This window comes from Heterocephalus glaber, unplaced genomic scaffold, assembly GCF_053883595.1.
Source record: "Heterocephalus glaber isolate CG9 unplaced genomic scaffold, H.glaber_assembly_v1.0 deba00001553, whole genome shotgun sequence".
In the NCBI taxonomy this organism is placed as follows: Eukaryota; Metazoa; Chordata; class Mammalia; order Rodentia; family Bathyergidae; genus Heterocephalus; species Heterocephalus glaber.
Window position 1 is genome coordinate 12,457,655 of NW_028258344.1, and position 25,738 is coordinate 12,483,392.

Consider the following 25,738-nt stretch of genomic DNA (forward strand, 5'->3'; position numbering starts at 1 on the left):
ATATATATATATATATATATATATATATATGTATCTCCCAAACTGGCCTGGCCTTGAACTGGTAATTCTCCTCTTGAGTGCTGGGTTTACAGCCATGTACCACCATGCTTGATTATTTATTGAATATTTTAAATTGACATATAATACTTATACATATTTGTGGAGTGCAATATAATTTGACACATATAGAATATGTAATGATTAAATCAGAGTAAGTAGCATTTCCATTTCCTCAAACATTAATTATTTCTATGTATTGGGAACATTCAGATCAGACCCTTTTTTTCTAGTTACTTTGAAGTATATCGTAGATTGTTGTAGACTATAATTACCCTACTAGGTTACATGACACCAGAACTAAGGCTTCCTGTCTAACTATATCTTAGAACTCCTTTCCTAACCTTTCTTTTCTCCTCCTCCCCTTCCTTTCCCTTTCTTGAGTGACCAATATTTTCTCTCCTCTTGTATGAGATTAAAACTTTCTGTTTTAGCTTCCACAAATGAGTGAAAACATGGGATATTTGTTGTTGTATACTTGGCTTATTTCACTTAATATGATGTCTCCAGTTTCACCTATTGAGACAAATGGCAGGATTTCATTTATATAGCTGAATTATATTTCACTGTGTATATGGACTGGACTTGCTAAATTTTCATTTGGGGTAGTTTATATATTTCTTCCTCATTGTGTTATAAGTACTTTTTCCATATTTAGAGTATCAACCCTCAGTTTCACATATATACTGCAATCTCCCTGCCCTGTTTTATTGTTTGCATTTAAATTTGCTCATGAAATGTTGTCACATAGAAGGTTTATGGTTTAATAGTCAATCTATCTTTTCCTTTTATGAATTCTGCTTTTACTTGCATCATTTGTTTCTGGTAGCTCTTTTGCACATATCTTTTAAGTCTACAGTATATGTTAATTTACAATAATTGCCTACATCGGATAAGGTTTGGAGGAACACGATCTCATTAAAATGACCTGTCACATTTCTTTCTTGGCCCTGTGTCTGCCCTTCCCAATGAAGTGTGCTTTTATTTTTGTCACAAATGCCCCAAGCCACTACTGATCCCAACATTTTCTTTAGTGGAACAATGAACAATTGGCTTTCTGCTGGAGCTTAGAAGTCATTTTGCCTAGAAGTCATTTTCAGATTATAAAAAATGAGAGATATTAGTTCAACAGGTTGGACCTTCTTTGTGAAGGTTACAGAGTCTACATAGCTGTTTCTGAAAGGTGATCTTGACTCAGGGAAATGGTAATGGTTGAAATAAAAGGGCTCTGCTGCTTCTCCTGTGGGTCCTCAGTGCACATTCATCCTCATTAAAGAAGAAGTCTGAGGGAGCCTTTCCAGAGGAGTCAATTATAGCCACAACTCCATATGGCACATACTGAAGGTTACAACTGCAGCTGTTGAGCATTATAGCATGAGACATATGCTTTAAATGTCTCTACACTAAGCATATATTGAAAAGTACTTTCCAAAACTTGGTTGTTTGGGAGTTTTGTGTGTGTGTTTTTAATGCCAAAGGGACATGTTAGAAGGCCCCTTTACTCCTATAAGCCTTGGTTATTCATTTTTATGTGTTGATCTTGCATTAAACCTTTTGAATTGAGAGCCTGGTGTTGTATCTCTGATAGAGGGCATGGTAATCAGCATCAGATCTTTATCTTTGAGCAGTGGGCTTGGATTGTTATTGATGAGGAGGAATTAGAAATCAGAAATGAGTGGTTTCCAAATCACATGTTGCCGGAGGCTTATAGGAATAAGGTAGCCTTCTAACATGCCCCCATGTCCTTTGGGACTGTCCTGAAATATTAGGATATCATCCTGTATTTGAGGGGGTGTTCACATTACCATTTCTGTTTACAAATGGCAAGAAGCAGGTGGCCTAGGGACAGAGTTTTCATCCATATCACAGGAGCCTGATATGCAAAAACAGGAAACTTGAAGAGATCAACTTCACTAAGAGACTACATTGGGCTTGTGGCCCAATGCCTCAACAAAGAATAAAATGTTTCTCTATACATATCTTCTCTCAAGGACTCAGAGGATCTGGAGATTCACTGCTGCATTAGGTTTATGGAGACATAAACCTGGGGAGACATATGAGAATGGAGGGGGCACCCAAGCCCCTGTGGCCCAGAGTGCTGTGTGATGCCATTAGCTTCTAAAAACACGAAAAACCTAGCCAGGGACAAGAAATTCTGAATCATCATATTAAACAATGAGGAAAGGATAGTGTTTTATTTTGGTAATAGCCAGGTTTGGTAAGGTGGAGAGAGGTTTTGCCACCAGGTATCAAACAGTTAAATTATCTAGTCTAAAAAGATTGAGATTCAATCAGTTCTTCAGCATATATTACATGAGCTGTATGAAATCTCCAAGGAAATACATGTAGGGTGATAAAGAAAGAGGACCAAAGACTGAGCCCTGGGTCATTATACCACTAAAACACAAAGGAGAAGAGATGGAATCATCAAAGGAGACTAACAAGAAGCAGGCAATGATGTAGGAGGGAGAGGAAAAGAAGCCGAGTGAATTGTTTCAAGGGTGAGAGTGATAAGACTGTGCTAAATGTTAATTAAATAAGTTAAGAAATGAGTATAGAAAGCTACCTCATAAGTGAAATATTAATGGAGATGTGGGGGCAAAAGTCTGATTGAAATGAATTCAAAGAGAATGGGAGGGTAGGAATTGGATCTAACAAGTATTGGTTCTTCATATAAATTGGGGAATGGAATCGCAGCAATGGCAGAAGCAGATTAAGAAGGTGACCTCTTCAGCATATACAGTGGCTCATCATTTAAAGGACTCATCCCACTGGCCAACAGTCTCTCAGTGTGGACTATTTGAATGAGTGCCTTGAACTACCTGCTGATTTGCTGACTGCCACATGGGTTTCTCCCTCATTGTGCCATCTGAGTATGTAATGGGTACTCACCTCTGGATCACCTCTAATAATATTTTGTTTTAGGCTCATTTGAACAAGCACAGTGAGGGAAAAGGTCATCTTCTATTTCTCACCATTACTTGCTTGATCCAGTAGATGTTGGATCCCTCTTGGAATCTCTTGAGTCAGAACCTGTGAGGGTAAGTCCCTGACTTATCCCTTTGAGGATTTTGATGTATATCCAGGTTTGGGAAACACTGAAATTTTATTTGGTGTGACCTTGAAGTAAACCTAACTAAAATAGTGATTTGAACCATTTCAGAGGCTCCTGGAAACAATGTCATAAAAACGCTTGTCAGGGCACCCAAGGAGACCAATTAGAGTAGTGGCAAGGATTAGAGATGTGTCTGAAAGAAATAAGCTTTCAGCAAGTGAGTGAACATGTAGTGCTTATTTTTAATACCCAGGAACATGTAGACATTAGTTTAAATGCCATCATTATCCTATATTTGTTTTAGTCTATTAAAATTTGTTCTTTATTATACCTGTGTTTTGGAAATTCAAAAATTGAACTAATAAGTAAAAGCTATTAGTCCTTTACAAAAATGGATATTGTGTTGGAATAAAATATCAGTAGAAAGTATATAGTATTTAATGTAAAACATTCTACATAATTTTCTAACTTAAAACTTTAAAAGACTAAGATACCTTTAATACATCTACTAGCAGCTTCTTTTTCTACAGTCTAAAAATATAGTTAAGAGTTACTTGTAGTGTTAAACATGTTATATCTTCGGACAATTTATTTCTAAATTTTTAAAACTTCTAATGATATTTGGTTTTAGGTTCATTTAAACTAACACAAGAAAAAAAAGGTCATCATATGTGTGAAAAACCTCTTCAAAACATTTTATTATTTGGCTTATATACTCAATACTTTTCAAATGTGAGACATAAGAAGAAAATAGAAAATTTTGCCCAAGAGGTACTAAAGCCTTAGTTTGTGCACATTCAAACTGAGTAATAAATAACTAGAGAATATTGTGCTTCCAGCAGGGTGAATTATTCTTTAAAAAAGTATCAGAGGGGTTGGATATGTTAGTTAGGGTTAGTTTACTTGCTTTAATCATTCCACAATGTATACATATGTCAATGTATCATGTTGTACAATCATAAATACATATAAATATTTGGTATTTTAAAATAAAAATTTTAGAAAAAAAAGAAGTCAAATTTTAAAATTTTCCAGAAGAATACTAACCAAAAATGTGAGGGAAATGGGTTACATTTTATTTTTGAAGGGGTAAATATGCTTTAGTATATGTGGTGCCAAAGCGAGCATGGGTTGTTTGTTTTAATTTAAACTTTTTCTTTTTTCTTGTTTCCACACAAAATGGTTATTTATCAGTATTACATTTTATACTTAGTATATGTGCTGCCAAAGAGAGCACAAATTTTATATTTAGATACGAGTCTCATAAAATGATTAGAGCTTAATAGTGAAGAATATTGTACATACAAGATTAACGTGTTTAAACATAACAATGAATTATATATTCATTAAAGTTATATGTAAATTTTTAGTTTATTATAGTAATCTTATATATTAGTCAGCTTTCCTGTTTCTGGGACACAATACCCAGCACCCACAACTTCAAAGAGGAGGTTTAAATTGGCTCATAGTTTCAGGGGATTCAGTCCATCATTGGCTGGCTCCAAGACAGAAACATCATGGTGGAAGAGAGTGGCAGAACAAAGATATTTAGTTGGTGACAGCCAGGAAGCAATTCCCTAAGAAGCCTTTCTCCAGCAGGAGTCCCGTGGACTCTCTTCTTAAATGAATTTGACATTTTTGCACCCTTGAACCTATGTTGGGTGTGTCTTGCTGATTTCTGAAATACCTGCAAAGCACATTTTGATCGTCCCTGTACAAAATACTTGGTTTCTTTTTTTTCTTTTCCTTTTTTGATTAAGTTTACTGGTACATTTAAGTATACAATACAGTTACATTCATCATTGGAATCTTGTACCTTTACATGAGTATCTTGGTCCTTATTTTTCCCCATTCCCCTGCCCTCCCTTCACCCCCTCCACCCTTCCCTACTTACAAAGACTTTGTTTCCATATTTTTCCTTTTCTCATAGTTTTTCTTTTCCCTTTTTCCTTTCCCCTACACCTCCCACTTACCCTACTCCTTTAGACCTTTTCTTTCTATTTCAATTATCAATTATACATTTTGATCCATATTTACCCATCTAGATTTTCACACCAGAGAAACTATCCAGTATTTACATGTTTGTCCTATTTATTTCACTTAAGAGTATGGCCTCAGTGTGCATCCATTTAGCTATAAATGTCTCTAGTTTCTCACTCTTTATGGCTGAGTAGTACTCCATTTTATTAAAAAAAAACCCCACATTTTCTTTATCCAGTCTCCAGTTGGTAGGCAATTGGGTTGTTTCAAAGTTTTAGCTATTACAAACTGTGCAGCTATAAACATATATATCATGGTGCATATATCACTGTGGTATAATTCTTTTGGGAACATACCCAGCAGAGGAATAGCTGGGTCAATTGGGACCTCTAATCCTAGTTTTGTGAGGTATCTCCATATTGATTTCCACAGTGGTTGCACCAGTCTGCACTCCCACCAACAGTGGAGAAAGGTTCCTTTCTCCCCACAACCCCACCAGCATTTGTTGTTGGTTGATTTGTTGATAGCAGCCATTCTTTGTGGGGTGAGGTGGAATCTCAGTGTTTTCATCTGCATCTCTTGAATGACCAGTGATGTTGAACATTTTTTCATATGTTTATTTGCTGCTTTTACTTCTTTGTCTGAGAAATGTCTGTTCATTTCAGATGCCCATTTTTGAACTGGGTTGTTATATTGGGGGGGGGTCTGATTTTTTTTTTTTTTTTAGTTCTTTATATATTCTAGATAGCAGACCTTTGTCTGAGGAACAGGTGGTAAATTTTTTTTCCCACACTGTAGGTTGTCTCTTAGCTCTGTTGGTGGTTTCTCTTGCAGAGCAGAAGCTTTCTAATAAGATGAGATCCCAGTTATTGATTCTTTGTGCTAGTCCCTGTGCCACTGAGGATAAAGTCTTTTCCTATGTCGATGTCTTTGAGAGTTCTATGTAACTTATCTTCCAATAAGTTTAGTGTTTCTGTTTTAATATTTAGATCTTTAATCCACTTTGATTTTAGTATAGTGCATGGTGAAAGATAAGGGTCTAGTTTTAATCTTTGCCAGGTTGAAATCCAGCTTTTCCAACACTATTTATTAAATGGCTATCTTTCCTCCCATGAGGATGGTTGGCTCCTTTGTCACAGATGAGGTGGCTGAGTATGTCTGGAGTTGTTTCTGCATCTTCTACTGTATTCCACTGATCCTCAGGTCTGTTTCTTTGCCAGTACCATGCTTTTTTTTTTTTATCACAGTGGCTTTTTAGTATAGTGTCAAGTCAGAGATTGTGATTTGTCTCTGTTGCCTAGAATTGCTTTTGCTATTCTAGTTCTCTTCTGGTTCCAAATGAATTTTTGGATTGTTTTCTCTAGTTCTATGAAATATACTGTTGGGATTTCAATTGGGATTGCATTGAATCTGTATAGCAGTTTTGGAAGTATGGCCATTTTCACTATATTGGTTCTTCCTACCCAGGAACAGGGGGTGTCCTTCCGTTTTCTTATATCCTCTTTAATCTCTTTTTTTAGAGTGCTGTAGTTTTCAATGTAGAAATCCTTTGGTTCCTTCATTAGATTGATTCCTAGATATTTCATTTTTTTCAATGTTATTGTGAAAGGAATTGTTTCTCTAATTTCTCTCTCAGTGAGTCTGTTATTTGTGTACAAGAAGGGTATTGATTTTTGAGTGTGGACCTTGTATCCAGCTACTCTGCTGAATCTATCAATTTATTCTAGAAGTCTTTTGGTGGAGTTTTTTGGGTCTTCTATGTAGAGTATCATATTGTCAGCAAATAATGACAGTTTAACTTCTTCCTTTCCTATCTTTTATTTCTTTCTTTTGTCTAATTGCTATGGCTAATGTTTCCAGAACTATAGTGAACAGGAGTGGTGGAAGTGTACATCTCTGTCTTGTTCTTGATTTTAGCATGAAGGTTTTCAGTTTTTGACCATTTAGTATGATGTTGGCTGTTAGTTTTTCATAGCCTTTATCAGGTTGAGATAAAGACCATTTATTCCAATTTTCCGTAGCATTTTTATCATGAATGGGTGTTGAATTTTGTCAAATGCTTTTTTCTGCGTCTATTGAGACGATCATATGTTTCTGTCCTTGGGTCTGTTAATATAGTGTATTACATTTATTGATTTACATATGTTGAACCATCCTTGCATTGCTGGGATAAATCCAACTTGGTCAGGGTGTATGATCTTCTTGATGACCCTCTGTATTCTGTTTGCCAGTATCTTCTTGAGGATTTTTGCATCTATGTTCATTATGAAGATCGGCCTGTAGTTCTCTTTTTTGGTTGGGTCTTTCTCTGCTTTTGGACTCAAAGTAACTCTTGCTTCCAGGAATGAATTTGGAAGTATTGCTTCTCTTTCAATTTTATCAAAGAGTTTAAAGAGTAGTGGCAATAGTTCTTCTCTAAATGTCTTGTACAACTCAGTAGTGAAGCCATGAGGACCTGGGCTTTTCTTTGTTGTTAAATTTTTAATCACATTTTCAATTTCACCGATTGTAATTGGAGTGTTTAGGATTTTTATATCTTCTTCATTCATCTTTGGGAATTTGTATGTATCTAGGAATCTGTCCATTTCTTCTGTGCTTTCCATTTTATTATATTACAGGTTTTCAAAGTAGGTGTTGATGATTCTATGGATTTCTGCTGGATTTGTTGTGACTTCTCCTCTTTTGTTCCTAATTGCATGGATTTGAGCTTTTTCTTTCCTTTTTTGATGAGACTTGCTAAGGGTTTATTGATTTTATTTATTCTTTAGAAAAACCAACTCTTCAATTCATTGACTTTTTGTATCATTCTCTTAGTCTCCATTGCATTGATTTTTGCTCTGATCCTTATAATTTCTTCCCTTGTATGAGTTTTGGGTTTGTCTTGCTCTTCTTTTTCTAGGAGCTTGAGGTTCAGCATTAGGTTGTTTATTTGATCTCTCTCTGTTTCCTTAGTATGGGCATTCACTGCTATGAATTTCCCTCATAGAACTGCTTTCATTATGTCCCATAGATTCCTGTATGTTGTATTGGAATTATCATTTAATTGTAGAAACTGTCTAATTTTTTCTTTAATTTCCTCTGTGACCCATTGGTTGTTCAGAAGAGTGTCATTCAATTTCCATGTGTTCGTGGGGTTCTTGCAGTTTCTTATGCTATTGAGCTCCAATTTTAGTACACTGTGGTCTGATAACATTCAGGGGATAACTTCAATTTCTTTGCATTTACTTAAGCATGTCCTATGAGTGAGTATCTGATCTCTTTTGGACAATGACCCTTGTGAAGCTGAGAAGAATGTATATTCTGACTTTGTGGGGTGGAATACACTGTTGACATCTATTAAGTCCATTTGCCCAAAAGTTTTGTTCAGTTCTATTATTTCATTGTTGATATTCTGTCTAGATGATCTGTCTATTTGTGACAGTGGAGTATTGAGGTCTTCCACTACAATTGTATTAGTGCTTATTTGGTTTTTCATATCCATTAGTATTTATTTTGTATAGTTGTGAGCACTAGTATTTGGTGCATATGTATTTATTATTGTCATCTCTTTTTCTTGTATTGTTCCCTTTACAAGAATATAGTGCCCTTCTTTGTCTCTCTTAATTAGTTTTGGTTTGAAATCTACCTTGTCTACAAATAAAATAGCTACCCTTGCTTTCTTTTGGATTCCTGTCACATGGAGAATTGTTTTTCATCCTTTTACTTTCAATCTATGAATTTTTTTTGAATTAGGTGTGTTTCTTGTATTCAGCATATTGTTGGATTTTGCTCTTAATCCATTCTGCCAGTCTATTTCTTTTGATTGGTGAATTGAGGCCATTAACATTGATGGTTATAACTGATATGTATTGACTTATCCTTGTCATGATATTTTCCTGCTGTTGTCTTTTTTATTTTTTATTTTTCCCCCTCTCCCTTTAATTTCTTGCCTTGCCTGGTGACTTTGTTCTGTTGGGCTTCATGGAGTTCTGACTAGGATATTGTATAGAATAGTTTGGAGTGCTGGTTTGGTATTCATGAAGTTTCTCAGGTGTTTTTTGTTGTGGAAGTACCATATTTCCCCATCAATTTTGAAAGATCGTTTTGTAGGATACATCAGTCTAGGTTGGAGGTTGTTTTCTTTTAGGGCATGAAATACCTCACTTCATGCTCTCCTTGATTTGAGGGTTTGTGTTGAAAAGTCTGCTGTAATTCTGATGGGCTTTCCTTTGCATGTAATTTGTTTCCTTTTTCTAACTGCTTGTAGCATTTTGTTCTTCTGTTGGGTTTCCAGGATCTTGATTATTATATGTCTAGGTGTAGATATTTTTTTTGATCATGGGTAGTTGGAGTCCTATGTTCCTCACTTATCTGTATGTCAAATTCTTTTGCTGTGTTTGGGAAGTTTTCTGCCATTAATTCTGTGAAGATTTTTTAATGTCATTTGTACTTTCTCCTGCTTTTTCATGGATTCCTATCAGTCTTATATTATTCTTCTTTGTGTCATCTAGGACCTGTTGAATTGATTTCTCATGGTCCCTTACTAGTTTTAAGAGATCTCTCTCTATTCATAGTCACTGACCACCATCCTGTTTTCTATATCTGATATTTTGTCTTTAGATTGGCTCAGTCTGCTGTTTATACTTTCAATAGAGTTTTTAATTTCCTAGATATCTGTTTGAATCTGTTTCATGGATTCCATTGCTTTCCTATGTTGAGTGTTCATGATTTCCATTTCTTTCTATGCTTGGCATTCATGGCTTCCATCATGGTCCTGAACTCATCTATTTTTTCATCTCTTTCTGTTCTAGAGTCTCTAATCATGTCTTTCATTCTGCTTACCATCTCTGTAGTAATCTGGGAAATTATTTCTGTTTTGAATTTTCCTAGAGCCTCATTCATCTGTTTTGTTACTTCCTGTGCTATCAGTTCAGAGTGTCCAGGTGGTTGTTTATCAGATTTTTCCTCCTCCTCTCCTAGAATTTGCCTTTGGTGATCTGGAGGTCTGGCTTTGTGCCTTGCTTAAATGTCTTCTCATTTCTATTTTTGTTGTTGGTACTGTTGTTGGTACTTTTTTTTGTTTAATTCCTGGGTTGATACTTCAATATTGCTTATTGTAAGTATCTTTATTGCTTATATTTAGAATCCTTACAGAATGCAATCTCATTTTCAGTATACCAGGAAGGACAACTGATTAGATCAATCACAACACCTTAACCCAAGTGGTACAATCATCAGCAACAATAGCATCAAACACAGCTTAGAAAATGACAATTTGTGGTAGTAATTAATCTATTACCTTTAACCATATGAATTAAATCAAAATTGAGGACCAGCCCAAAATATGTTTATAGTGAATAAACTCTTCAATATAGCAACTTTACCCTTCTGGATGGTGGCTTAGAAGGAGTTAGGAAGTGAGGGATAGATAGGTACAAGGATAGGGAAAGGTTAGAAGTAAGGCCAGAGGACACAGGAAGATCACACAAAGTCTAGGAAACTGTTGAAGGCAAGATGAAAAGACAAAACAAAAGAAAGACAAGAATAGAACAACCTAGCAGCAATTGGGAAGCTAGAAATTGCATTCACTTTCCTTTAAAACTAATGACAATTGAGAGAAGGAAAAAGAGAGAAGAAAAGAAAAAGAAAGAAAAATGAAATCTGAATTAGGACAGTAACATGAATAAAAAGGGAGAGAGATGAAGAACAAGGTGGTAGAGAGAGTGAGAGAAAGAGAGAAAAAAAGAAAAAAGAAGAAAAAAGAAAAAAATAAATTTGAAAGGACAAATAAATTAAAAATAGAAAAAAAACATTTGAAAATAAAAATAAAAATAAAGGGCCTCCTACAGGCTATGTCTCTTCTGTCACAATAGACAATATGGGCAGCAGTGTGCAGATCTAAGTCAATTAGTTTCAGCAAGCTAGCAGCAGTCTGCTGAGATTCAGGCTGATTTCTGGCTGCAAGGCCCAAATTGAGCTCCCTGACCTCCTGCTGGGTTGAACTCTGCAAGGTTCTATTGCAGGTTCCAGCTACCCTTCCCCTGAAGATAGCCCAGGTTCAGATGGGAGGTGGTTATCCCTCCAACCTATCAACTACAGTGGTCTGGTGTGCCTTTATTGCAGAGATTTTCTTCACTTTTCCAGTGGGCTTCAATTTTCATTAAGGAGCTTGAGAGAGGCCCTCTTTCTGTTGTTCACTTCTGCTCTTTCTTCTGGAGTTCAGAACAATGTCCTTTATGACTCCCTGCAACTCTGCAGCATGGATCCAAGTAGTGGCTTGGCACAGCTGTGTGTGTGTGTGTGGGGGGGGTGCTGCTGGTGCCCATGTGGCTCACTTCCTCAGTGCTAGGGGGGCTCTGCTTCTTGGGTGCTTGGGGCAGTGCTACAGAAGTCCAAGTGGACTTGGTTTCTTTTAAATGGCACTAATCTCCTCACACCTCCCTTAACCCTGGCTTTACACATGATTCTTTTTGGCCAACGTTTAAGTTTTTCAAATTTTTCTGTTCTGCTTTTTGTCCCCATATTTTATCACTATAAATCCATCTAACAACAACCAACAATACCTGTCCCACATCCCAAATATTAGGCTGCCTTGAAATTTCCTCCATCAGGTCAATTCATCCACCATCTTTAATTTCAACCTCCCAAAAATTCTCAGGACATAGGAAAAATGTAGACAAACTATTTTTCAGAATGCAGTGTGTATGCCCTTGCCCTGGGCTGATTAGACCACCAGATGGGGGAATGACAGGGAATAAAGAGAAACAGAGATAATATTCAAGGTTCAAGGGGACTGGGAGGAACCTGCTTCTAGGGGACAGACTCAATAATCTCCAGGGTTGACCCTCTATTATTAGCCAACAAGAAGCATAGGAGAGGGGTAGTGTACTTATTCTAGACTGCAGTAAGAATGGGACAACAAAAAATAAGGAACAAGTTAATCCTCACAGAGGGAACAAGTTAGTGGGGTTTAAGTACTTCTCCATACTTAGATTCCTATAATTTTTGCATTGTCCTCAGCAGATGTTGCCTTAGGAGCACTGTGATTATGAGCTTTCCTTAAACAGCCAGGAAATATGCAGCCTTCCATGTATTTCCCTATTCCTAAAGCAAGTCAAACCAGACTTGGGACTGCAGGGCCTGAAGCCTGGCCTCCACCAATCTACATATATGTCATGGCTGGTCCTCAACACACCCTTAGCCTATTTCCTTGTTCACTACTGATAGTTCACAAGCCTACCCTTTACTATGCACATTCCTGTTACTGTTCTGGTCCTCTGAACACTGAGAAAAATCATCTCTAAGGCTTTGTTTACAGCATTGTAGGGTATCTCTAGCTAATATCTCCAAACCTTTTCAAACTCTACTGCAAACTAGTTCTAAAAGCTTCTGAACTACATCATCATGTACAGTCACAACAACAACCCAGTTGTCCAGTACCACTTTTCTGTATTTGTCAGCTTTCCTGTCACTGGGACACAATATCCAATATCTACAATTTAAGAAAGGAGAGGCTTAATTTGGCTCACAGTTTCAGAGGATACAGTCTATGGTTGGCTGACTCCAAGGCAGAAATATCATGGTGGAGTAAAGATGCTTATCTCATGGTAGCTGGAAATTAGAGCCAGAGTACTGTGCCAGAGAGGAAGGAGTCAGGGACTATATACAGTACTGAAGATCATATTTCCATCACCCACCTAGACACACCCAGAGGTGTGCTTTACTAATCCTTTGGGCATTTCTTAACCCAGTCAAGATGGCACATCATAATTGAGTCATATCTTATAAAATGGTTAGTATTGTTTTACTGTCATATATAGCTATGTTAGTAATATATAGAACATACATTTCAAAGCAGTACATTTCAAAGTTTTCTGGCAATATGACAGTTTTACATTCATTAGAGCTTCTGGTTGCAAGTGTCCTACCTGCTGTAGGTTAGATAAATCTTACTCTTTTGAAATAAGTTCCACTAAAAGAATAGTGAGAATCTGACATTTACAGATTTGTAGAGAGTCAAAGTCTATCAATTATTGGGAAGTCCACCAGTTATCAGAAAGATATATTGCATATTTACCTTGACATCTCTAAAAACCTGCAGAAAATTGCCACATTTATAGGCCAGGGCAGGAAAATACTTCAAAATCATCCACTAATTAAAAGTTATTGTAATTGTTATAGTTTATATTCATACATCATACACACATGTACAGTTACTAAAGTCACAACAGATACAATACCTAGATGATATCCAAATTATATCTTAGTACAGAGAATTTAGAAAGAAAATTGAATGTGAGACTAATTCACTGCCTCTTGACATCAGCCATTCTGATAGGATTCTCCTTGCTTGTTACCATACTTGACACCCCAGACCTTCCCTGGATAGAAATTCTTGGTACTGAAACTTTGCTCTTTATTTAAATTCCAATTAGGATTTCACATAAAGGGGAAAAAAGAGCAAAAATCAAGCAGTTTTCTTATGGTAATGGAAGAAAATTATTTCATATATAAAATACTGGAAAGATAAAATGGGAAGATAAAATTAGTTAGTGTGAACATTTTTTGGTGCCTTAGGGTAGTGACTGTTTCCATTTTAAGCAGTATATAGGAATTTCTCCCTTATTCAAGTTTCTAGTTACCCACAGTCAACAACAGTCTGAAAATATTCAATGGAAAATTCCAGAAGTTAGCTATATATAAGTTTACATAACTTGTACTGCAGTACATTGTTGTAATTGTTCTACTATTCATTGTCATTCATGTCTTACTATGCCTAATTTAGAATATGTGCTGCCAAAGTGAGCACTTTACTATGCTTAATTTATAAATTAAACTTTATCATAGGTATGTATGTACAGGATAAAACATAGTATCTATAGGATTCCATACTACATGATTTCAGGCATCCACTAGGGGTCTTGGAATGTGTCCCCATGAATAAGGTGTGGGATGACTGCTGTAATGTGTATTTCATTCTACACTGAGAAAAGCTATTGTCACTCACATGTACATTTTCTTAACTCAGAAATGCAAGGCTGTCAGAGTCAGCTTCAGGGTTAGGTGGTTACTCACACTCTTAGAAACTGTGGAGAATCTAAAGACAGGAATCAGAAAACAAAAGATGCTTTAAATGATGTTACCCCTTGACAGTTTATGAATATTTATTTAATATATTGATTTTAGATATCACAACTGCATACTGCATAGCAATTATACTACATGTCAAATTAAAATGTCCAGTTTATATAACATTCTAATGTCTTTTGAAGTTTACAAACCGAATTACCTGTTTACCAGCACCTATAACCAGGAAGAGAAAAAAGCCTTTTAGTTGAGAGTAAAGAATGGGTAAGGCAGCTGGCAAAAGCCCCAGAATGGGCTGGCACATGCATAAATCCAATTTAGGTTTGAAAGTATCAGGATATTCTGGAAGTGGGATTCATTGTCCAAGTTGGGGTGAGGTTGAGAAAATGTGCCTTGAAAAGTCAGCACCTGAGGAAAGATACATCTTAATGTTGAAGGGGCACTTGCTTCTGAAGGTTCCATGGACAAAAGTCTCTCCAGTTATATTTTAATGCAAGACCCTAAGTGGCCAAGCCATTCCAATTGCACATATTGGGCTGAGAATGATAGAGCAGAGGCCATATTTGGAGGAGTTTTGATAGTGAATGGTTGTGGTCAGTATGTTTTTGTAGATGAAGCCTCATACAAAGATAAAGAATGAGTGACTTCTTGAACAAATGAACTCACATATAAAAGAAGATAAATTGAGTGAGTAGTGCATGCCTGTAATCCCAGCACTTTTGGAAGCTGAGGCAAGAGGATCTCAATTTCAAGTCCAAATTGGGCAATTTAGTGACACAGCATGATATTATCTCAAAATTTAAGAAGGGTAGGACATCAGTGGCATGGGCACATAAGCCCCAGACAAAAACCGCCAGGACAACCAGTAGTGTGTGAGCACAGCCAGAGGACTGCCTGGATACCATCAGTAAGGGTATGCAGGCCCCAGCCAGAGGCCCACCTGGAAAGCAGCAAAATGCAGGGATGCAGAAGGTTATCATTCTGAGCCCAGGAATTGGCTCAGTGGTGAGCAGCAGAGAGAGGGCCTCTCCGAGGCTTGTTGAGAATTGAAGCCCACTAGGAGAGCAAAGAGTCACCTCAATAAAGACTCAGCAGACTGCAGCAGTTGGTGAGATGGTGGGGTCAACACTTCCTACCAAAACCAGAACTGATGCAGGGGAAGGGTGGCACAAACCTTCAGTAGGACTGTGCAGAGTTCAAATCCAAAGGAAGTCAGGAAGCTCAATTCCAGTTTTGCAGCCAGAAACCAGCCTGAACTGTAATGGACTATGGCTGGCTCACTGAGATCAGTTGGCACAGATCTGTGTGCTACTCACATTGTTCACCAGGGAAAATAGAGACATGCCTTGAAGAGGAGATTTTTTTCTTCTTTTCTGTTCTCCTTCTTCATTTCTCACCTTTCTTGTTCCTCTTTCTGTCCTGTTTTTCCCTCAATTGTTCTTATTTTTATAGGCCTGAGAATACAGTTTCTGGTTTTTCTGTTGCTGTCAGTTTGATGTTGATTTTTGTTTTGTTTTGTTTTAATTTTTGGTACTGGGGATTGAATTTAGGACCTTGCTCTTGTGAGGCAGGTGCAGCACCACTGAGCTAAATCCCCAACCCAGTTTGGTCTGTTTTTGTTTTTGTTCCTTTCTTCTCTCTTTTCCTTCTGTCTTCACATTTCCAAAAGTTCACATGATCTTTCTGTGTCCTCTAGTTAGAAGTAATTCTAACATTTCTTCTTCTATTTCTCTACCTCCCTCAAATCCTTCTAAATCTCCCCAAAGGGAAAATCCACTATATTGAAGGGCTAATTTATTGCAAATATATTGCTGGTTGGTTCTAGATTTTGATATATAACCACAAGTCTGGTTCATGTGGTCAAAACTGGTACATTAATAGTTTCAACAGTTTGCCATTTTCTAGGCTGTGTTTAATACTATTGTAGATGCTGATTTTATCAATTTGGCCACAGTGACATGACTGTTCTAGTCAGTTGTTCTTTCTGGTGTACCAAAGACTTAAGGGCCATTACAAACTCAAAACTCAGAGGACAACTAAACCTGGAAGTCAATCCAAGATGCAGCCATTCTCTAAGAGTTTTAAATACTAGCAATAAAGATACTCACAATAAACAATTTACAAGCAGCAACCCAGGCATTAATCAAGAACATCAACAACAAAATAAAAATGAGAAGACACCTAAATAAGACTCAAAACCAGACTCCAGGTCAACAAAGGCAACTCCAAGAGGCAATGAGATGGAACAATCTGAAACTCATCCAATTAGACTACCTGAACTGGCAATGAAAGAGAATCTGGAAAAAATAAAATCAGAAATAATTTCTCAGATAACAACAGGGATGGTGTCCACAGTGAAAGACATGGTTAATAACTATAGAGCAGACACAGATTGAAAAAATAGGGGAGCTGAAGAACATGATGGAATCCCAATATAGGAAAGAAATGGAATCGATAAAACAGATTCAAACAGATATCCAGGAGATTAAAATCTCCATTGAAAGTTTACACAGCAGAATGAGCCAATGTGAGGAGAATATCAGATACAGAAGAAAGGATTGTGATTAGGGACCAGGAAAAGAAAGATTTTTTTAGAAGAGCAAGGAACCACTAGAAATCAATCCAGCAGCTGCTAGATGATGCAAAGAACATGCAAAGTCCTAAAAAGAAAACAACTTTCAACCCAGATTGATGTACCCTGTAAAACTATCTTTCAAAATTGATGGAGAAGTAAGACACTTTCATGACAAAGAACAAGTTAGGAACTTCATGAATACCAAACCAGTACTCCAAAAAACCATTTTTTTTTTTTGGTACCAGGGATCAAACTCAGGTCCTTGCACTTGCACAGCAGATGGCGAAATCGCTAAGCTACATCCCTGGCCCAACTCCAAAAAATTTTAAACAATATTGAGGAAAACATAATGAGGGTCACAACACCACAAAGCCCAACAGAATGAATCTATCAGGCAAGACAAGAAATTAACTGCAAAGGGTAGCATCCAACAACATTAAAATATCATGAGAAGGATAAGTCAATATATATCAATTATGACCATCAGTGTCAGTGGTCTCAATTCACCAATCAAAAGAAATAGACTGGCAGAATAGATCAAGAAGAAAGATTGAACAATATGCTGCATACAAGACACACTTAATTCAAAAAGAAACTCATAGACTGAAAGCTAAAGAGCAAAAAGCAATACTCCGTGTAACAGGAACCCAAAAGAAAGCAAGGGTAGTGTTCCTATTTCCAGACAAAATGGATTTCAAACCAGCACTATTTAAGAGAGACAAAGAAGGTCACTACATCCTTGTAAATGGAACAATCCAAGAAGAAGAGATGACAATCATAAATATCTATGCACCAAATATTAGTGCACCCAACTATATAAAACAAATATTAATGGACATGAAAAATCAATTAAGTACTAATACAATAGTAGTGGGGAACCTCAATATCCCACTGTCACAAATAAACAGATCAAGTAGACAAAAACTCACCAACAAAATACCAGAAGTCAAGAGGAACAGAGGCCCACAGAGCCAAGCAGCTGAGCCTTTCAGGCTGCTGTACCATCACTACAAATGCAGAGAAGCAGAGGCCACCAGTGCTGAGCAGCTGAGCATTTTGGGCTCCTGTACCACCATCCCAAGTGCAGAGAAGCAGAACCCCATCCAGTGATAAGGAAGTGAGCCCCATGGGAGCCAGGAGCAAACCCCATATTGAAATGAGAATACTTTTAAACAAGTCTCAAAACCAGACTTCCAGATCACCTAACACAACCCCAAAGAGAAATAAGATGGAACAATCAAATACTCAACCACCTGGATTCCCTGAATTGGCAACAAAAGAGGATATGGAAAAAATGAAATCAGAAATAATTTCTCAGATAACGACAGAGATTGTGCCCATAGTACAAGACATGATTAATAAATCTAGAAAGGACATGGATAAAAAAATAGAGGAGCTGAGGAAAATGATGGAATCCCAATGTAGGAAACAAATGGAATACATAAGAAAGATGCAAACAGATATCAAGGAGATTAAAAACTCGATTGAAAGTTTAGGCAGCAAAATGAGCCAATGTAAGGACAGAATTTCAGTTATAGAAGATAAGATTGCAATTAGTGACCAGGAAAAGAAAAATTTCTTTAAAATACTAGGGGACCATGAGAATTTAATCCAGCAGCTGCTAGATGAATAACATAAGACTGATTGAAGTCAATGAAGAAACAGGAGAGAGTGCAGATGACATAAAAAAACTGTTCACAGAAGTGATGGCAGAAAACGTCCCCAAAAGGGGAAAAGAATTTGACATACAGATAAGTGAGGCATATAGGACTCCAAATAGCCTTGATCCAAAAAATGTACATATAAGCATAAAATAGTTAAAATTCCAGAACCCCAACAGAAGAAAAAAATTCTACAAACAGTTAGAGAAAAGAAAGAAATCACATACAAAGGAAAGTCCATCAGAATCACAGCAGATTTCTCAACACAAACCCTCAAGGCAAGAAGAGCTTGGAGTGATGTATTTCAAGCCCTAAAGGAAAACAGCCTCCAACCCAGATTGATGTACCCTGCAAAACTATCTTTCAAAACTGATGGAGAAATAAGATATTTCATGACAAAGAGCACCTTGGGAACTTCATGAATACCAAACCAGCACTCCAAAAAATTTTAGGCAATACCCTAGGAAAAGACAATGAGGATCACAACCCCAGTAAGCCCAGCAGAATGAAACCATTGGGTGAGACAAGAAATTAAACACAAAGGGGGAGAATCCAACAAAAGGAAAAAGTTATGACAATGATAAGTCAATTTGTATCAGTTATAACCATCAATGTTAATGGTCTCAATTCACCAGTCAAAAGAAATACACTGGCAGAATGGGTCAAGAACTAAGATCCAACAATATCCTGCCTACAAGAAACACACTTACTTCAAAAAGAAACTCATAGACTGAAAGTTAAAGGGTGGAAAATAATACTCCATGTGAAAGGAGCCCCCGAAAAGCAGGAGTAGCTATCCTCTTTGCAGATCAAATGGATTTCAAACCAACACTGATTAAGAGAGACAAAGAAGGACACTACATCCTTGTAAAGGGCACAATCCAAGAGGAAGAGATGACAATCATTAATATATATGCACCAAACACCAGTGCACCCAACTATATAAAACAAATATTAACAGACATGAAAAATCAAATAAGCACTAATACAATAGTAGTGGGGGACCTCAATACTCCACTGTCACAAATATATAGATTAACTAGGCAAAAAAAATCAATGAAATACTAGAACTCAATCAAACTCTTGAACAAACTAACTTAAAAGATGTTTACAGAGTGTTCCACCCCACAAAATCAGAATACAAATTCTTTTCAGCTGCACATAGGTTGTTATCCAAAATAGACCACATACTCGCTCATAGAACATGTTTAAGTAAGTGCAAAGGAATTGAAATTATCCCGTGAATATTATCAGACCATAGTGCAATGAAATTGAAGATCAATAGCATAAAAATCTACAAGAACTTCATAAACACATGGAAATTGAACAACACACTTCTGAATAACCAATGAGTCACAGAGGAAATTAAAGACAAAATCAGACAGTTCCTACAATTAAATGACAATGACAATACAACATATCAGAATCTATGGGACACAATGAAAGCAGTCTTTCATGGGAAATTCATAGCAGTGAATACTCATATTAGGAAAACAGAGTGAGCCCAATTAAACAACCTGATGCTGAACATCAAGCTTCTAGAAAAAGAAGAGCAGGACATACCCAAAGCTCATACAAGGGAGGAAATTATAATGATCAGAGCAGAAATCAATGCAATGAAGACTAAGAGAATGATACAAAAAATCAATGAAGCAGAGTTGATTCCTCAAAAGAATAAACAAAATTGACAGACCTTATCCAACCTTATCAGAAAAGGAAAGAAAAGGCCCAAATCTATGCAATTAGGAAGGAAAAGGATGAAATTAAAACAGACCAAGCAGAAATCCAGAGGATCATCAATACCTAGTTGGAGCACCTATATGCCAATAAGGTGGAAAACACAGAAGAAATGGACAGATTCCTAGATATGTATGAATTACCCAAGTTGAATGAAGAAGATCTAAAAATTCTAAACAACTCAATATCAGTTAATGAAACTGAAAACATAAATAAAAACTTACCAACTAAGAAAAGCCTGGCTCCTGATGTCTTCACTGGTGAATTCCACAAGACATTTAGAGAGGAACTACTGTAACTACTGTTTAAACTCTTCACTGAAATTGAATGGGTAGCAATATTCCCAAATTCATTCCTGGAAGCAAGCATCACCTTGATCCCCAAAGCAGAGAAAGACCCAATCGAAAAAGACAACTATAGGCCAATCTCACTCATGAGCACAGATGCAAAAATCCTTAATAAGACATTGGCAAATAGAATGCAGAAGATCAAGAAGATCATACACTCTGGCCAAAGGGGATACATCCCAGGGATGCAGGGATGGTTCAACATATGCAAATCAATTAATGTAGTACATTATATCAATAGAACCAAGGACAAAAACCATACGATCATCTCAATAGATGCAGAAAAAGCATTTGACAAAATCCAACACACATTTGTGATAAAAACCCTACAAAAAATTGGAATAGATGGTGTCTACCTTAATCTGGTAAAAGCCTTCTTTGAAAAACCAACAGCCAATATCATACTAAATGGTCACAAACTAGAATCCTTTACAGTAAAATCAGGAACAACACAATAATGTGCACTATCACCATTCCTGTTCTACATAGTTTGGGAAACATTAGCCATGGCAATTAGACAAGAGAAAGAAATAAAAGGACTAAAGGTAGGAAACGAAGAAGTCAAATTGTCATTATTTGCAGATAACATGATACTCTATATAGAAGACCCCAAGAACTAGACCAAAAGACTTCTAGACTTAATAACCAAATTCAGCAAAGTAGCTGGATACAAGGTCCAGATACAAAAATCAATATCTTTCTTCTACACAAACAACAAACTCAATGAGAAAGAAATAAGGCAAACAATTCCTTTCATAATAGCATCCAAAAAACTGAACTACCTAGGAATCAACCTAACAAAAGAAATCAAATACCTCTTCTCTGAAAACTATAGCACTCTGAAAAGAGAGATTGAAGATATTATCAGAAAATGTAAAGACATCCCCTGCTCCTGGGTAGGAAGAATCAACATGGTGAAAATGGCCATACTTTCAAAACTGCTATATAGATTCAGTGCAATCCCAATTGAAATCCCAGCAGCATTCTTCACAGATCTTGAGAAAACAATCCAAAAATTCATTTCAAACCAGAAGATACCTAGAGAAGCAAAAGCAATATTAGGCAATAAAGACAAGGTAGGGGATATTACAACTCCCAACTTGAAACTATACTACAAAGCCACTGTGATAAAAAAAAAAAAACAGCATGGTACTGGCAAAGAAACAGACCTGAGGCCCAGTGGAACAGATTAGAAGAATCAGAAACAACTTCAGACACATTCATCCACCTCATCTTTGACAAAGGAGTGAAACACCCTCACTGGAGGAAAGATAGCCTCTTTAATAAATGATGGTGGAAAAATTGGGTTTCAACTTGCCAAAGATTCAAACTAGACCTATATCTCTCATCATAAACTAAACTAAAATTGAAATGGATTAAAGATCTAAAAATTAAAACAGGAACACTAAATTGGCAGGAACAGAGATTAGGTAGAACTCTTGAAGACATTGGTGTAGGAAAAGATTTTATGAACAAAACTTCAGTTCCCCATGAACTCGCACAATCAATCAACAAGTGGGATCTCTTCTTACTAAAATGCTTTTGCACATCAAGAGAAACCACCAACAGTGTGAAGAGACAACCCACAATGTGGGAAAAAATTTTCACCTGCTATTCCTCAGACAAAGGTCTACTATCTAGAATCTATAAAGAAATTTTAAAAAATCAGACCCCCCAAATTTAAAGACCCAATCCAAAAATGGGCATCTGAAGTGAACAGACATTTCTCAAGCAAAGAAGTAGAAATAGCAAATAAACATATCTGTTAAACATCATTGGTCATTCAGGAGATGCAAATGAGAACAACACTGAGATTCTACCTCACCCCAGTAAGAATGGCTGCTCTCATGAAATCAACCAATGACAAATGCTGGCTGTGCTTTAGGGAAAGAGGAGGCCTACTCCACTGCTTGTGCAAGAGTAGACTGGTGAAACTACTGTGGAAATCAGTATGGAGATACCTCAAAGAACTAGGACTGGAAGTCCCATTTGACCCAGCTATTCTCCTGCTGGGTATCTTCCCCAAAGAATTAAAAGAATCATACCACAGTGATATATATGCACCCATGTTCATAGCAGCACAATTTTTAATAGCTAAAACTTGGAAGCAGCCCAATTGCCAATCAACTGGAGACTGGATAAAGAAAATGTGGTTGTTTTATGAAATGGAGTACCACTTAGCCATCAAAAATGAGAAATTAGAGACATTTACAGCTAAATGGATACATATTGAGGTGATACTCTTAAGTGAAACAAATAGGATGCACATGTGTAAATACCAAATAATTTATCTAGTGCGAGAAACTGAAAGTGTAAATAAGGACTAAAAGGTATAATAGATAATGTGAAATCAGAAAAAAGGGGGCAAAGGGGATCGGGAAGTAGGAGGAGTAGGGGAAAGGAAAGAAGGGAATGGAATTAATATAAGAAAATGAAAAAATGGAAACAAAGTCTTTGTAAATAGAGAGTGATGGAGGGGTTATATATGGAGGGCAGGAGAATGGGGAAAAAATGAGAACCAAGAGAGATTATGTAAAGGTGCAAATTTCCAATGACGAATGTCATTATATTGTATACCTAAAATGTACCAATAAAATTAATTAAAAAAATACTGGAACTCAACCAAACTCTTGAAAAAAAAATGGACTGAACAGATTTTTAGAGTGTTCCAACCCACAAATTCAGAATACACATTTTGTTCACCTGCACAAGGGTCATTCTCCAAATTAGACCATGTACTTGCTCATAGCACGTGTTCAAGTAAATGTGAAGGAATTGAAGTTATTGCCTGTATATTATCAGATCATAGTATGTCAAAATTGGAGATCAATAGCAAAAGAAACTACAAGAAAGTCATAAAAACATGGAAATTGAACAACACTCTTCTGAAGAAGCAGTGGGTCACGAGAAAATAAAAGAAAAAATTAGATAGTTTCTACAGTTAAATGACAATGCCAATACAACATGTCAAAATTTAAAAGATGCAATGAAAGCAGTCTTACAGGGAAATTCATACCAGTGAATACTCATATTAGGAAAACAAAATGAGCTTAAATAAATAATCTAATGCTGAACCTCAAGCTTCTAGAAAAAGAAGAACAAAACAAATCCAAACCTTCTATAAGGGTGTATATTATAAATATCAGAGCAGAAATTAATGGAAAGAACACCAAGAGAATCATACAAAAAATCAGTGAAGCAAATAGTTGGTTCTTTGGAAGAATAAATAAAATTGACAAACTTCTAGACAGCCTTACCAAAAAAAGGGGGGGGGAGGCCCAAATCCATGCAATTAGGAATTAAAAGGGTGAAATTATAACAGACTCAACAAAAATTCAGAGGATCAAAAATACCTACTTTGAGAACCTATATGCCAATATGATGGAAAACACAGAAGAAAAAGACCGATTTCTAGATATATATGAATTACCAAAGTTGAATGAAAAACACCTAAAATTCTAAAGAACCCAATATCAATCAATGAAATTGAAAATGTAATAAAAAACTTACCCACAAAGAAAAGCCCAGGTCCTGATGGCTTCACTGTTGAATGTCCCAAGATATTTAGAGAACTATTGCCACTGCTGTTTAAACTCCTCAGTGAAATTGAAAGGAAAACAATACTCCCAAATTCATTCCTGGAAGCAAGCATCACCTTGATCGCAAAAGCAGAGGAAAACCCAAAGGCAAAAGAGAACTATAGCCCAATCTCCCAAATGAACTTAGATGCAAAAATCCTCAATAACTAGCAAACAGAATGAATCAGATCATCAAGAAGATTATACACCCTGACCAAGTGGGATTCATTCCAGGGATGCGGAAATGTTTCAACATATGCAAATTAATAAATTTAATACACTATATTAACAAAGCCAAGGACAAGAAACATATGATCATCTCAATAGATGCAGAAAAAAAATTTGACAAAATCCACAACCCATTCATGATTTTAAAAAAACTCTACAAAAAATTGGAATAGATTCTCTATCTCAACTTGATAAAAGCCATTTATGAAAAATCAGCAGCCAACATCATACTAAGTGGTCAAAAACTGAAAGCTTTCATGCTAAAATCAGCCACAAGACAAGGATGTCCACTATCACCACTCCTGTTCAATATAGTTCTGGAAACATTAGCCACAGCAATTAAACAAGAGAAAGAAATAAAAGGAATAAAGATAGGAAAGGAAAAAGTTAAACTGTCATTATTTGCAGATGACATGATACTCTATATAGAAAACCCCAAGAACTCCACCAAAAGTCTTCTAGACTTAACCAAATTCAGTTGAGTGGCTGGGTACAAGATCAACACACAAAAATCAATAGCTCTCCTATACACTAACAACAGACTCACTGAGAAAGGAATTAGAGAATCAACTCCTTTCACAGTAGCATTGAAAGAAATGAAATACCTAGAAATCAGTCTAACAAAAGAAATAAAAGACCTCTACTCTGAAAAGTACACCACTCTGAAAAAAGAGATAGAAGAGGTTATCGGAAAATGGAAAGACATCTCTTGATCTTGGGTAGGAGCCAATATGGTGAAAATGGCCATAATTCCAAAATTGCTGTATAGATTCAATACAATCCCTATTGAAATTCCAACAGTATATTTCACAGAACTAGAGAAAACAATTCAAAAATTCCTTTGGAGCTAGAAGAGACCTAGAATAGCAAAAACAATTCTAAGCGACAAATACAAGGTAGGGAGATCACAATCCCCAACTTGAAACTATACTACAAAGCTACCATGATAAAAAACAGCATGGTACTGGGCTGAGTGGTGCCACGCTTGCCTCTCAATGCAAGGCCCTGAGTTTGAATCCTGGTACTGCAAAAAAAAAAAACCAACCAAAAACAAGAAAAACCCCACAGCATAGTACTTAGGACATTGGGGTAGGAAATAGACTTAAGCATCAGAGGAACAGATTAGAAGATGCAGAAACAATTCCAGACATTCTCAACCACCTCATCTTTTATAAAGGATCCAATCATCCTCACTGGAGGAAAGATATCCCCTTTAAAAAATGGTGCTGGAAAAATTGTGTTTCAAGTTGCTGAAGATTAAAACTAGATCTGTATCTCTCACCATGCACTAAAATAAAATTGAAATGGATCAAAGATCTAAACATTAAAACAGAAACACTAATTTGGCTGGTACAGAGGTTAAGTAGAACTCTTGGAGAAATTGGGGTAGGAAAACACTTCATGAATGCAACCTCAGTCTTACGTGAACTAACACAAAGAATCAACTGGGATCT